The sequence below is a fragment of the Terrapene carolina genome, unplaced genomic scaffold (genome assembly GCF_002925995.2).
Source record: "Terrapene carolina triunguis isolate 2854851 unplaced genomic scaffold, T_m_triunguis-2.0 Scaffold85, whole genome shotgun sequence".
NCBI lineage: Eukaryota > Metazoa > Chordata > Testudines > Emydidae > Terrapene > Terrapene triunguis.
In genome coordinates this window covers 62,072,852-62,087,240 of record NW_020664436.1, presented here as the reverse complement: position 1 = coordinate 62,087,240, position 14,389 = coordinate 62,072,852, and the positions used below count along the sequence as shown (strand labels likewise).

At 41.7% G+C, this 14,389-nt stretch overlaps 1 protein-coding gene across 1 annotated transcript in view; it reads right to left on the bottom strand.

The window, feature by feature from the left end:
- FAM184A (family with sequence similarity 184 member A) overlaps window positions 1-14,389 on the bottom strand; it is a 168,337-nt gene that overhangs the window by 144,715 nt on the left and 9,233 nt on the right. The window lies entirely within an intron of this gene.

Genomic DNA, 14,389 nt, shown 5'->3' with positions numbered 1-14,389 from the left:
CTTTTTAATATGGCTTTGCTCCCATAATCTCAAAAGCAATTTTTTTTTTTTTTTTTAAAGAAGGCCTTCAGGTGGCTCAGTCACTTCTGTTCATATCACACTGCTCTCCAATCAGAGTTTCACCTCAGGCTGAGCATTACGTTTATAGACAAAAAAGGTAGGACAGGATGTGGTGGTCCACTGGGAAAATTTCCCATAACCTACAGGTCTCTATCATGTAAGGTAGACACACATTTCAAATTGCAGGCTTTAGGTATAAATTCATATATCAGTAGTTATACAGTATTCACAGCTTTCACTCCAATGAAATAACCGCAAGAATCAAAACATTCTTTTGTTAATATAAATCTGTAACACTCTCAGAAGTACTACATTGGCACATATTATTAACATCACTTTTTCAAGGTCTGTCTTTTTGTTCAGTGTTTGTACAGTACCTAATTCAATGAGCTCCGGGTCCATGACGAGGTTCCTAGGCACTACAATAATACAAACAATCAAAAGAAGGGAGAGAGGAAATATCTTTTATAGTCAACATGATGGGGGAAGGGACACAGATCAATAGAAAGACATTTATAAGTTATTCAGTCTGTTCCCCTTCCTCAATTTTTAAAATTCTGTTGAGGAGCAAGAGATCTTTGATTATTCAGTAGTGAAAATTAAAAGGCAGGAATCATATATTCAAAAGCAAAACTAATTTATTAAAAAGAAGAGACAATTTTGCATACGTGCAATTATAAGAAAGGCAGAATTGTTACTGCACAATTATGAGTGAGGTGACATTAGAGAAAATATTCTTAGCTTGATTAAAGTGTATTGCCTGGAGTCATTTACAGAGGTCTATGCTGTGCAAGTCTCCGTTTTATATTTGTGTAACTTGACATTTTATGTTTACTCATGTCGTATTCCGAATTGAACTGACAAGTTTCATTTCATTCCTTGATATATTAGTTCTATTAAATTCTCCACTTCCACCAGTAACAAGACAATTTTAAAGTGCTCCTGCTACCTCCATTTGTTTTGATTGTTTTTAAAATTCTCTATATATAGTCCTGTGTATTGTAGCAGCGCATGCTACAATACACGGGACTATATATGGAGAATTTTTTAACACAATCAAAACAAATCACACACACGCAAAAAACACGTTGATTTAAAAAAATTACAAAATTTTGAGATTATTCTTGGAATTCATGTCACACAATGTAGATTCTGCTACAGCAATCGGTCTTCTACAAAATTTAAAAACAGTTTCTCAATTTATTTTTGTGGATAAAAATGGATTTTAAAAAAATCAGATGTATTTAATTTAAATCAAACGGATTTATTATTAAAAACTCACCTTTTAAAAATTAAATTTGAAATTAGGACCACCTATGTTAACACTGCGACAATTATGGCAATTTCCTATCAAGTCATAGACAAAACCCTACATTTAATATCTCTGGGATCCATTGTACTAAAAATTAAACTGTGTGTGCGCGCTATTGTGGAACTGTATGTAACTTCTCTAGACTAAGAGCTTGTCTACACTGGCATTTTACAGTGCTGCAACTTTCTCGCTCGGGGTGTGAAAAAAACACCATCCCTGAGCACTGCAAGTTTCAGCGCTGTAATGTGCCAGTATAGACAGTGCACCAGCACTGGTAGCTACGTCCCTCGTGGAGGTGGGTTTTTTTTTTTTTTTTTTTTTTTTTTAAAAAGAGGTGGGGTTTTTCTCCCAGCGCTGTGCTGCAACTACACAAGCCGTGTTAAAGCGGCCAGTGAAGGCGTGCCCTTACTAATGCAATCTCTTGGAAGTATTGGTAACTTCAAAAGATTTTTGGAACAATGTGTGAAGTGGATTTCCTAGGAAATACTTGAGTGATGGGCATGTGAACGACCCACCTCTGAGCCCATCCTTCTGAAGCTATGCCCTGGGGAAGAGAAACTCATTGTCTACTGATTACCTGCTCTCGGAAAAAGCCAAATCAAAGACTCCCAAACTGTATAAACAATGGACTACACTTTTCATGAATGCTCTCATTCTGCGCAGAGTGTGATGAACTTGAAACCAGAGAGAAAGCCCAATATGGGGTTTTGAAGGACTGCTCTTGCCAGAGATCATGTCGGTGGTGATAATCTCTTGTAAGCTTATCATCATCATGCATGTGGGTTCTTTTATTGTTTTTAAAATGTGTTCTTTGTAGTGTTTTTACTTTAAGAATAAAATATGCTTGCTCAGAAAAAACACTGTGGTAATTTACAACTGAGGCAATTATTCTGTGTTCCATCTTTGAGGACAGAAGAGTGAAGAAGAAAGGGTTACTCACCTTGTGTGTACTCACTTGTGCAGTAACTGAGGTTCTTCGAGATGCGAGTCCCAGTCCGCACATGTGCTCTCCTCCCTGTCTCGCGCCTGCAGTGGCAGTTAACTAGTGCTGGGCGCCTCCCCACCCCATCCCCTAGTTCCTCCTTTAAAAAGAGGGGGGGGGGGGGGAACAAAATAAAGGTTCTTAACCACTAAGCTAACTATACTAAAATACTTGATTAAGCTAACTAAACTAAGTCTGAAGTAAGGCGAGCAAGCACACTGCTGGAGCTCTGACTCGGAGCAAGGGCAGTTGAGAAGGAACTGGAGGGTGGAGGGGGCTGCGCAGCATTAGTTAACTTCCACTGCAGGCGCGAGATGGGGAAAACGCATGTGCGGCCCAGGCAGGTACTGCTGTCAAAATTCTCCAACTAGAGGCTCAGGGTGCACAAATCACCTAAATTGGAGCACCCGCCGGGACTCCACTCGAAGAAGAAGCAGACCTGCTTAGGCAGACTGTCTTTTGCTGGGGACAACACAATGAAGGCAAGGAACTGTTCAGCCTGAAATATTCCAGTTGGTAGGGAGAGAGGTGCGTCTCTCCATCCAGGAGCAGCAATGGACAGGGTAGCCGGAAGCCTGAGAATGGGTGCCCTTGCTGCACCACAGAAGGGGAATACAGCTGCAATTGCCCTGAACTGTGATAAACACCTACATTTACTGTAATCTATTAAAAATCAAATTAAATTAAAAAAATATGAGGCAGTACAGTACATGGTTTCTGCCAAGTTTTTAAAAAAGTCAAACCACTGAATTGGCAGAACCCACTAAGCAAGCACCTGGAACCAGAGTTTGTTGCTGTACTAAACCAGCTTTTGGCAGAAGTAGCCTCTTCTGTAGGTGCAGAGAGTATTCAACTAGTTCAATTCAGGGTGGATAAAAATCAATGATTAAAAAAAAAAATTAGATTTTTTTTATTAAAATCTGATTTTTTTGATAAAATGCTTTTTGAGGAAAAAACCTATCTAAAGATAGTTTTAATTAAGATATCTTGAGCTATAATGCATCTCATCATGGAATAAGGATATAAATTCTAATTCTATAGTATGAGACAATATATTCAAGTAATGTTTAAGAAAAGTTTTGTAAATGAGTGCCAGTAGTTCATGGATTAGGGACCCAATCTTATGGGATTCCAGGGGCTTCTGTATAGATTATTTAGGTTAATCTTTCTATCTACCCAATGGGACTCAGTGCTCAGTCTAGAAGATACCACCACAGATGCTTAGTTTTGCAGTTCTCAAATGGTGGATTTGTGTCTCCAGAGATAATATCCTTGTGAACAGCAAAAATGTTTTTAAATAAATAAATAATATATAGAGGTGAGAAATAACAGACCTCAACCCTATTGTCCCTCTGCAAATTTGTGTACACAGAGTCAATCCCTTACCTCTCTCTAAAAGTGCAAAGTTTCAAAAAGTTCAAAGAATAGAAGATTGTTGGGGGCAGAATAGATCTAGACAAGGAGGAGGAGTCTGGAGATAAATGTCAGAAGGGAGGGACAGGCAATAGAAACAAAAGTGAAACTGTTTGAGCACATATTCCAGAAGTCTTGAGGTCTTTCTGAGTGTAGTCTTCATTGATTTGAGATCTACCATACCATTCTCTCACTAGAAGGGAAAAAACTATAATGGCAGCAGGCCGCAAAAGAGACCCAGTTTGTGAATATTTTAATAAAGTTCCTCTACCTGTGGGTAAGACAGCCATGCGTGCAAATTGCAAACAGTGCAACAAAGAAATGCAAGGCCTGGTTGCCCGAATGAAACATCTTGAGAAGTGTTCCTTCTCAGGAGGAAGCTGCGCTGAAGATGATGAAAGGAACATGTCTGAACATGCCAGATCTTCAGGTTGGTAAACTTTTTTATTTCATACTTCTTTCTTAAGGACTGCCTGTCTTCCTTCTGGACTATTCTTAAATTCTCATGTTTGAGCCAAAAATATAGTTGTTACTCTATGGTACTATCATGTTAGATGCAGTTGTGATAAAAAAATAAATAGCTGAAATAGTCAGATCTTCCTTTTACAATTTCACCTTTAAAATAGTACTGAGTGTCAGTGAATGCAATGAGTAATACTAAATGAGCAGTATGGTAATAATAATTAAATAACTGCATTGACTTATTTTGTTTAGGAGAATCCATCCACAACATACAGGATTCTGAAGACTATCTATCTTCAAGATCACCATCATTTTCTATAGTTTCAGAGTTACTTGCCATTGAGAGTGTTTCAGTCACATCATGTATGTCACATAGCCACAGTATATTCACCTGTAGCAAAAAGAAAAAAAAAATCTCCATCATCCAGAAACAACCATAGGTAAGTTTGTGATAAGAACCAGCAGATTACAAAAAGAGGTAATTGATGAAAAATTGCCCGTTTATTTATGCAACAAACTCTCCTTTCCGTATGATTAAGAACCCACACTTCATTAACATAGTTCAGTCATTAAGACCAGGATACAATCCACCCAACAGAGCAGATGTCACAGGCAAATTGCTGGATAAAGTCTATGAAAAGGAAATTGAGCAGTGGGCAAAAGGTGTAGAGGGTAAAATTGTTAATCTGAGTCTTGATGGGTGGAGCAATGTCCACAATGATCCTGTTGTATGTGCTTGTGTGACAACAGAAGAAGGGAATGTCTTCCTTACAGAAACAACTGATACATCAGGAAATGAACACACAGCAGAATACTTACAAGAAGAAGCAGTAAAAGCTATAACAAACTGAAAAAAAAATTCAAATGTCTAGTACACAGCCTGGTCACAGACAATGCTGCTAATGTATCCAAGATGAGAAGAAATTATTTAGAAGAGAGTCCCAAGCTAATAACATATGGTTGCAGTCCTCATGTGATGCACCTCCTACCCAAAGACTTCAGTGTTCCAGAAATAAAGGCTAATGTTGTTGAAATTGCAAAATACTTCCGTAACAACCACTTTGCAGCAGCTGCTCTGAAAAAGTGGGAGGAACCAAGCTAACTCTTCCACAAGATATGCGATGGAACTCAGTAGTAGACTGTTTTGAGCACTATATCAAGAACTGGCCTAATCTGAACAGTTTGTGAACAAAATTGTGAAAAAAATAGATGGCACTGTCTCAGCCAAAGTTCTCAACATTGGGCTTAAGAGAAATGTTGAACACACGCTGAGTACCCAGAAGCCTATTTCTGAAGCCTTGAATAAAATGCAGGGAAATAGCTGTTTTATTGCTGATGCTGTTGAAATTTGGAAGGAACTGAGTGAGATCTTAAAAAGAGAAATATGCAATGACAGAGTTAAATTACAAGCATTAAAAAAAAAAAAATGGGACAAGCACTATCTCCAGATTATTTTCTGGCAATTATTCTCAGTACTCCGTACCACGGTCAAACCTTAACTGCTAAAGAAGAGGAGTTGGCTATGACACGGACATCCAGCAATCATCCCTCCATAATGCCAACTATAATAAACTTCAGAGCTAATGGTGAACCATTCAAGAAATATATGTTTGCTGATGATGTTTTAAAGAAAGTCACATCAGTGAACTGGTGGAAGTCACTTAAGTACTTGGATTCCGAGACTGTTGAAGTGATAATCTCACTTTTAAACAGCAGTAGCTTCTTCTGCCGGTGTAGAAAGAATATTTTCTTCCTTTAAACTAATTCATTCCAAATTGAGAAATTGTTTGGGACCTGAAAAAGCAGGAAAGCTTGTTTTTCTTTTCCAGATTATGAACGAACTGGAAAATGAAGGTGAAGACGACCGAGTTACCTGCAGAAGCCAATATTTTAAATTTCTCATGTTGCCCTGGCTGACATAGTCGATTTAATTATTTTTTTTAAATGTATGGTGTATACCTTCTAAAAATGAAACCTACATCTCGGAGTTGTGAAGAATATGTATTAAGGTTATAACAACCAACAGGAGTGCACTTTTATGTAGAAATCCATGATTAAATCAAGTCTTCCTGACTAATGATTTAAATCAAATCCACTCTGGTTCAATTCAATGACTATTTTATTCAAAGTTAGGAAACCAACTGGATGATGAAAAAGCAGGAACCCCTGTTTCCTATTCTAATCCATGAATAAAAACTAGGTGTGTGAGTGGGATGAGATCTGCCTGTTCTAAAATCTTGAAGGACCTTGCAGCTTCCTACCAAGTGCCTGGCTGCCCCCACTCCCCTCCCCATTCCCCACAGGGGGCAGTGAAACCAAGGGCTTATCACTCCTGGGGGATCCAGCTCCCCGGGTTCTTGGATCCATCCCCACCACCTACTCCCCACCAGAAGCCGGGCAGCCTTGTCAACTTCATGGCTCACCGAGCCGCAAAATTGTCAAGGCTGCCTGGCTCCCAGCAGAGAGTAGGGTCTGGAGCCACCCAGCTCTCCAGGGGGCCGGAGGGCAGCTGGGCTTTAGCTGCCTGGCTTTCTTGTCAATTTCATGGCAGGAAATTTCAGGAGCTGTGAAATTGACATGACAGCTAATGTAAGGGATGCACTGTCTACCTAGACACTGCATCGCCTTAACTATACCAACAAAAGCCTTACGCCTCTCGTGGAGGTGGAGTTATTATGTCGCTGTAGTAGGGCACTTACATCATCGGGAGGAACGCTGTAATATAGACACTGGCATAACTAGGTCAACATAAGCTGCCTTATGTCGACCTAACTGTGTAGTGTAGTCCAGCCGATAAAGGAAAGAAGATATATTATATTCTCCCTGTTAGCAAGAAGCAACACCAAAAGTAATGTAAAGGCTACACTGAGTTGCATATAAAAATGTTTGAATGGTTATCCAATGAGGATAAATCTCTCTTTGGAAAATAACTAAAGTAAAAATGCAAAACAAGATTAAAATCATTTATTTTAATCAAGGTTTGCTGCTTGTGGATTTAAATCAATCCACCCTGGTCACTAGGCTCCAGTTAAATATGAAGCTATCAAGACACAGTCAATACAAAAGTTTCATGCACAGTACTGTAGTTAGGGCTATCTGTTCAGGCTCTGTAGCAAAGGGAAATTAAGCATTAATGCTTTATGAATGTGTCTGGGAGTCGTATGGCTGCCTTACATATATCTTGTATTGGAATATATCTGAGATTCACAGTTTAAGGTGTTCTACCTGTGATAGTACAAGATGTGACATGAACGTCTAATAGCAAGCCTTCCGAGCCATAGCTATACCCAAGTCCTTTTGATTTCTCGGAAGCAGCCCACCAAAAGGACTTATTACTACCTAAACAGTAAAGGTTTGCAGTATCAGGCCCCCAGGGATTCCTTAAATGCCCCATGACTCCCAACTACTGGATTACCATAACTTGTTTGAGTCTGGCTTAGACACACATTCTATACATCAGTTTGGCAGCAATTTCTACTTGTCATGAACTAATTTAAAGGTCGACTACTGTCTCTACAGCCCTTTGTCCTCTTGACATTACTGAACACCCTCACCCCCAATTAAAAAGCCTCCTCTTCTTGTGGGATATTCATAAAATCATGACAAAGCTTCCTGGGATCCGCCAGCACTGTCTGCAGCAGGACTGAGAGACACTATTGAGAAAGTGTGGGGATAGCACTTTCACTAAAACTTTCTCTGGACCTTGCTGCCAGAAAAGACCTGTAGTTTCTTGTTCAGGTTAGTGCAAATAGATCCATTCCTGGGGTCCCCATGCTAAAGGAAAAATAGATCCACCACTCCCTGATCCTTGGGTTCAATACCAAATGCAATTCAGAGAGAGTATCTCAATTAGCAGAAATGCAGGACATGCAAGTTAGTCAAACTCCATACAGCAATTTTTGAAACGGTGCTGAATGTAGCTTGTCCCTGTTTACACTTGCAGCTAACTTGTATTCACCTGCACCTGTTTGTTGACAACCATTATCAATAAGGTTAAGATTCTGTCATAGATATTTTTAGTAAAAGTCAGGGTCAGGTTGGGGGCAATAAACAAAAATCCATGGAAGCCCACAACCTGTCCCTGACTTTTACTAAAAATACCCGGGGGAGGGGGACAGACTAACAGTTGGAGCGCTGCCTGGGGACCGACCGACTGCTGGCCAGCTGCCTGGGCTCCTGAGCGCTGCCTGGGCTCCAGCAGCCAAGCGGACCGACTGCCGGCCAGCTGCTCCTACAGCAGGGGCTGACCCCTGCTGCTCCAGCCCCAAGGGGGCTGACCCAACCCTGGCTGCAGCTTGAGGCCTGGGGCTGCTGTTCCAGTGGCCCTGGGACTGACAGCTGCTCCAGCTCTGCTGCTGCAGAAATAGTCACGGAGGTCCTGAAATGTCACAGAATCCATGACCTCTGTGACAGAATCGCACACTTAATTATCAACAATGGATTGCTTTTATAGTGTAGACAGGATCCAAAGTAGACAAGACAAACACAAGCCAATAATTTAGGGGGAAAGCAACATGATTAGCGGAAGAAAAGATACCTAAAAGTAGGCTTTAAGGAACTGAAGAGAGGAAGTACTGTTACTTACCTTAAAGTAACGGTGGTTCTTTGAGATATTGGATAGAGCACTGGACTGGAATTCAGGAGACCTGGGGTCAATTTCCAGCTCTGCCACGGGCCTACTGGACAAAATTGGACAAGTCACCTCCCTCTCAGTGTCTATCTCCCCCATCTCTAAAATGGGGATAACACTTACCTCCTTTGTAAAGATCTTTGAGATCTAAAAATAATTGCTATATAAGAACTAGGCACTCATGGTGCGCTTGATACCAGAATTTTTTGGCCAGCAATGTCTGTTTGGGCTGTGCATGTCTTCTCAGTATCCTTGTGCTTGTACCAAGGGTATAACGGGCAGACTGGGCAAAGCCACCCCTCAGTTTCTTTATCAATACAAAATCCAGGTGTTAAAAGGTCTCCATAGTAGGTCAGGAAGGCAGGTCATGCAATATATATGGACATCTCAAAGAACCACCGTTTCCATAAAATAAGTGACCATTTCTTCTTTGATCATCCATGTATATATGCCACTCTTGGTGACTCACAAGCAGCCACCTGGTCAGATGGTGGTGGGTGCTCCTAATCTACCTACGCAAAGCCTGCAGTACAGCTCTACCAACAGAAGGATCATATTTCAATGCTTAAACTAGAGAATAACATTTCATAAAATAGAGAGACTGAACCCCAAGCTACTGCTCCGCATGTTTTTGAGATGGGTATTCTCCTCAGGAAACCTGCAGCTCCTGCCTGAGCTCTGGTAGAATCAGAGACTTGAACACCTCCTTAGATTCTTGAGGCAGATTGTCAGCAAAATCTGAGATGTTATGACAGATTAAACAGTCTTCTTGTTAACAGTGCTTGGTAGTTACCAATCCTTAATTCCAATGGGGTTGAGGAATGGCTGTTCCTGCTTAATAAAATTGAGTCATTTCAGCTCTCTAGCCTACTGTGTCATTTTCATTTGCTAATATTTGCTTCTCTCATGGAATATCATTACCACAAAGGAATCTGGCACAGGGAAGATTGGCACAGGGTGGTATATGTGTATTCAAATTCAATCGATGGTATCTGCTACCTCTTAGCTGCCTTCTTCAAGGTTGGTGCAACTGATACTGGAGCTTGCCAGTGTCCTTAGCCACTCTAACAAGGCTTCACTGATAGGTAGCACTAGGTGACCAGGCATGGATGTATGGTGTGCATCCAAGAGATTGCAAGCACTTACTTGCAACACCTCAAGCAGTATTTTAAGAGACTCTGCTACTTCGTGCAGCCCAAGTCTTGAAGGTTCTTATAGTCATCTGGCTCAGATTACATGGATGTCCCCACTAATATGCTGGGGATTATGATACTATGCCAGCTGCCATCCTATTTTCCTTCCTGGGAAGATGTATTTTGTCTGATAATTCCCCAATATACTCACTTTGATGTGTAGTCACTTAAACAATTGTAACCCTTCCAGAGAAGGAACAGGTCAGGTAGTCCCACCACTGGACAAAAGTGCAGAGGGCTCGCCTTCATGATGAAATACCCATGGATTCCAATAGGGCTATGGGGGCATGTTGTATGCATAGGGACCTGGAGGTCAAGGTGGGAGATACCACAGAAGTGTGCCTAAATCTTAGCCTTGGGTCTGTTGGAGGCCTTTGATCCTCCAACTCAAAGAGTTCATAAGAATTGGAACTTAGGGAGTATGCAGATCCCCCTGCCCCGCCCCGAGTTGTCAGAGGCAGCCCCTCTAATCCTCATGTTCATGGGAAGCTGCTGTACAGAACTGGACATTGTGGCCAAACATCTTTTCCCTGGTGTGCTTCCTTCTTTACCTGATCAGGGTCAGACATTCAGTAAGCATGGAGGGGGCACATCTCAAGACCACCATGGCAGAGGCTGCTGATTAAAACACAGATATAGCAATAACTTTACAGTCACAACAGAAAGGGAAAACCTCAAAACTTCTTTACATTATTCCCATACAAGCCTTTAATAAGAAAGGCTAGTTGTCTCTTTAGCTTTGGAGCACCTTGTTACAGCACTGCTTTAGAACTCAAAAGAGCAGGGAGAGGGTGGAGCCGAATTGTTGCGGGAAGATTTAGACACTGAGTATGATTATAAGGAAAGTGCTGTGACTGTTGCCAATATTTTCACAGGCAGTGGTGGTTTTGGCTGATCTCACACCTGAAGGTGACAAAGGTCCAGAGAACACAGCTGCTACTGGCTTCCTGAGGCCACCCAGGACAAGAGAAGCTGCTAGCCTGTTCATTGTAATGGTGCCAGCAAACTCATCGCAGAGTGCCATGGCAATGTCAAGAAGCAACGCCCCAACCCTCACAATGTTTGGGAAAGGACTGCAGAGTTTCATTGAGATGATTCATGAGCACAGAACAGATACATTTGTGTTCAGATAAACAAAGTACTCTTCATGCAGAGAATATTCCCTCACCTAGCCCAACAAGCCAAAGAAAGGAAAAGCAGATGCCTACTTCTTCTACTTTCATTCAAGCACAGTACAGTGATTTGATCTAGACTGGGTAACTCAGACTGCCATATTATTTTTTAAATTTTTTCTAATATTTTACCTGTAAAATGAGGAGTCAAAAGTTGATAGCTTTGTTCTCTAAACGCATGGGATGGGAGATATATATAAAAGAAAGGTGGGGGAAAGGGAAGGAAAAAGAGGAGATTTTGGGCAACAAAAAGGTAAGAAATATTTATGAGGGATAATGCATGTATACACTTACCTGAACTCCCTTCATCTTTGTCATCATGGCTCATCTGTGCTTGCCTGGCAGGCCTGGCTTGACTCCGGTGGAGTTTCAAATGGCTCCTGGCTCACCACATGGTTTAAGTCTCCCCCTGATCCCCGTTCCTGCTCCCCCTAATCCCCCCTTCCTCCCCCCCCCCCCCCCCACACAAACAGTGAACTGCATGGGCCTCTATGCCAGGCTCTCACAAAGTCGCCACAGTCACACTCAGGGTCATGGTGGGTTCCCGCCAATTATGCCATGCAGTTTGTTTAGAAGCAGCAGGTCTGCGGAGACGGCCCCAGATTTGTTGTTGCCCTCCCTTGCCTTCTGATATGCCTGCCAAAGTTCCTTCACTTTCTCATGGCATTGCTGCTCATCCCTGTTGTACCCCAGTTTTATCACCCCCTGTGCAATCTGCACATAGATATCTGTATTCTATCAGCTGCTCCTTAGCTGAGCTTATACAGCCTCTTCTCCCCACAGCCAGCAGAGATCCATGACTTCCTTCATTCTGCAGGCAGGAGCACATCTAGTAGCTCTCTGTGCAAGAAACTGGCGTGGTCGCATGCTTGTAAAGGTGAGCAATCAGGAAAAAGCATTTCAAAGACATGCTGCAGGTTTTAAAGGGGCAGGCTTCCAGTGTTTGATCCCTGGGCAGTGGAGTTCAAAACTGTGACTTGAGGAACTATTGTAGAGGGGATGGGGCATTGTGGGACAGCTGCTGGAGGACTGTTAGGGTCAACAGGTAAAATGTCTACACTTAGGGTACGTCTTCACTACCCGCCGTATCGGCGGGTAGCAATCATTTATCTGGGATCGATATATCGCGTCTCGTTAAGACGCGATATATTGATCCCCGAACGCGCTTACCGTCAACTCCGAAACTCCACCAGAGCGAACAGCGGTAGCGCAGTCGACGGGGGATCCGCGGCCATCGATCCCACGCCGTGTGGACCCCAGGTAATTCGATCCAAGATACTTCGACTTCAGCTACACTATTCGCGTAGCTGAAGTTGCGTATCTTGGATCGATCCCCCCCCAGTGTAGACCAGCCCTTACACTATGTCAATGAAAGTCGATCAAAAATGGCTGTGTCATTCAGGCAGTTGGTGTTATTGCATCAATGAAATGGGATGCTTACATTGCTGGGAGTCTAATTTAGGTGCAGACACATGCAAAACTATGTCAAAACAAATTGACTTAGGTTTACCTAACTTTGTAGTGCAGACCAGGCCGGAGATGGTAACACTGTAAAGGAGAGCAGGGTTTCAGGGTGGGAGTGTAAATTTGGAAAGCAAGACGAGAGTCCCACTAGTTCTTGGATTTATCTTGTGAACTGTTGGTTATTATAGCACAGAGAGATCATAAAAGTGGGGATTTGATTAAGAATTATCTATCTGTATTGAAAGCAGCAGTAGGGACTAGTGGAACGTGCTTTATAGAGGTCATGGAAAGGGAACTTAGCTAGACTTAAGCCCAGAAAACAAGTATTTTATCTATATCATGTAGTCCACAATCACACAAATACCTTGTGTCTATCCCTCTAGTGGATAGTCCATGCACTGAGGTTTATCAATTTCCTATAGCCTTTGAGTTACAGAACCTGGATTCTTTAGCTCAAGCAGAAGCAGCTAATGCTTACAGATCCTGAGGTCCTGGTTAAATACCTGCTGCTGTCAGCTGGTCCAGTGGCACTGTGCTATACTTGAGTACCAGACTAAGATGACCACCACTTCAACGGCCAAAGTAAAACAAAGCTGTTCTATAAAATCGGTACTGTGAAATTGTGCCCACAATGTGACGTTCAAGACTTATGACCACCTTCTGGCTATTACATCCAGCTGTCATAACAGATCTCTCTTTAATTTGATGAGGCTCTAGGATTTTAAAGTTGCCAAACTAAGAAGCCAGTTTGATGGACAAAACTGAACACCTTGCAATATGCATCACCTCTGCTTTGTATGTTCTCCCACATGAACTAAATAAAAGACAGTCTCTACAGTTCAAAAAGGCATACTAAATCCACACTGACAGATTCCTCTGAAGTTGCATATTAAAACATGGGTTCCCTCTCTCCGAATACTAGTTAATTAAAAGAGGCAAATCCACATCAGTTAGCGTTAGACTGAGCCAGCATAGCAGTGCAATCAAAGGTTGGCTATAATTCTGAAACAGATATTTTTCAATAATTAATTTCTACATTTGCCATTCTTCTGATTGCACATCTTATGAAAGCTCCAAAGGCTGCAATTCTCTCTACCCACACTCCTTGTTGTTTTTGCTGATACAGACTAACACTGCTACCACTCTGAAACTGAGCAACAATGTATGTTTCTCCATGCTGTCCTTCCAGGGAGAAGTGTGAGGGTAGCTCACGATCCATGCCCAATTTGACTTCAGAACTGACAGTATTCTACTTTGCAAGGCATTTAGAAAGCATAAATACCTGTTTGGTAACTCCCCAAAGTGAATTATCAGTCACCAACAGAAAAGTTGTTTGACTCTCATTAGAAACATCATGTTGTTTTAGCTACCTAGTGCCAAGTTGCTAATTTTTCTATCCAGTAGGTTTTTTGATGCTCCTTTATTGACTTGTTTCCAATCAGTACAGAGGCAAAACTATGGACTTTGTTAGAACTTTCACCAGCAATTCTGTAAGTAAGGCTGTAACCAAGCATCCCATTACACACCTTACTTCAAAAAAGTTCAAAGATATATTGTCTTCAGTGCTTACATTATTTTGTTTATATATATATATATATATATACAACATTACAGCCTTGTCCCACTGATGTAAGTGCCCTGCTACATCGATGACATAATTCCACCTCCACGAGAGGCATAGCACTTACGCCGTGTAGTTAG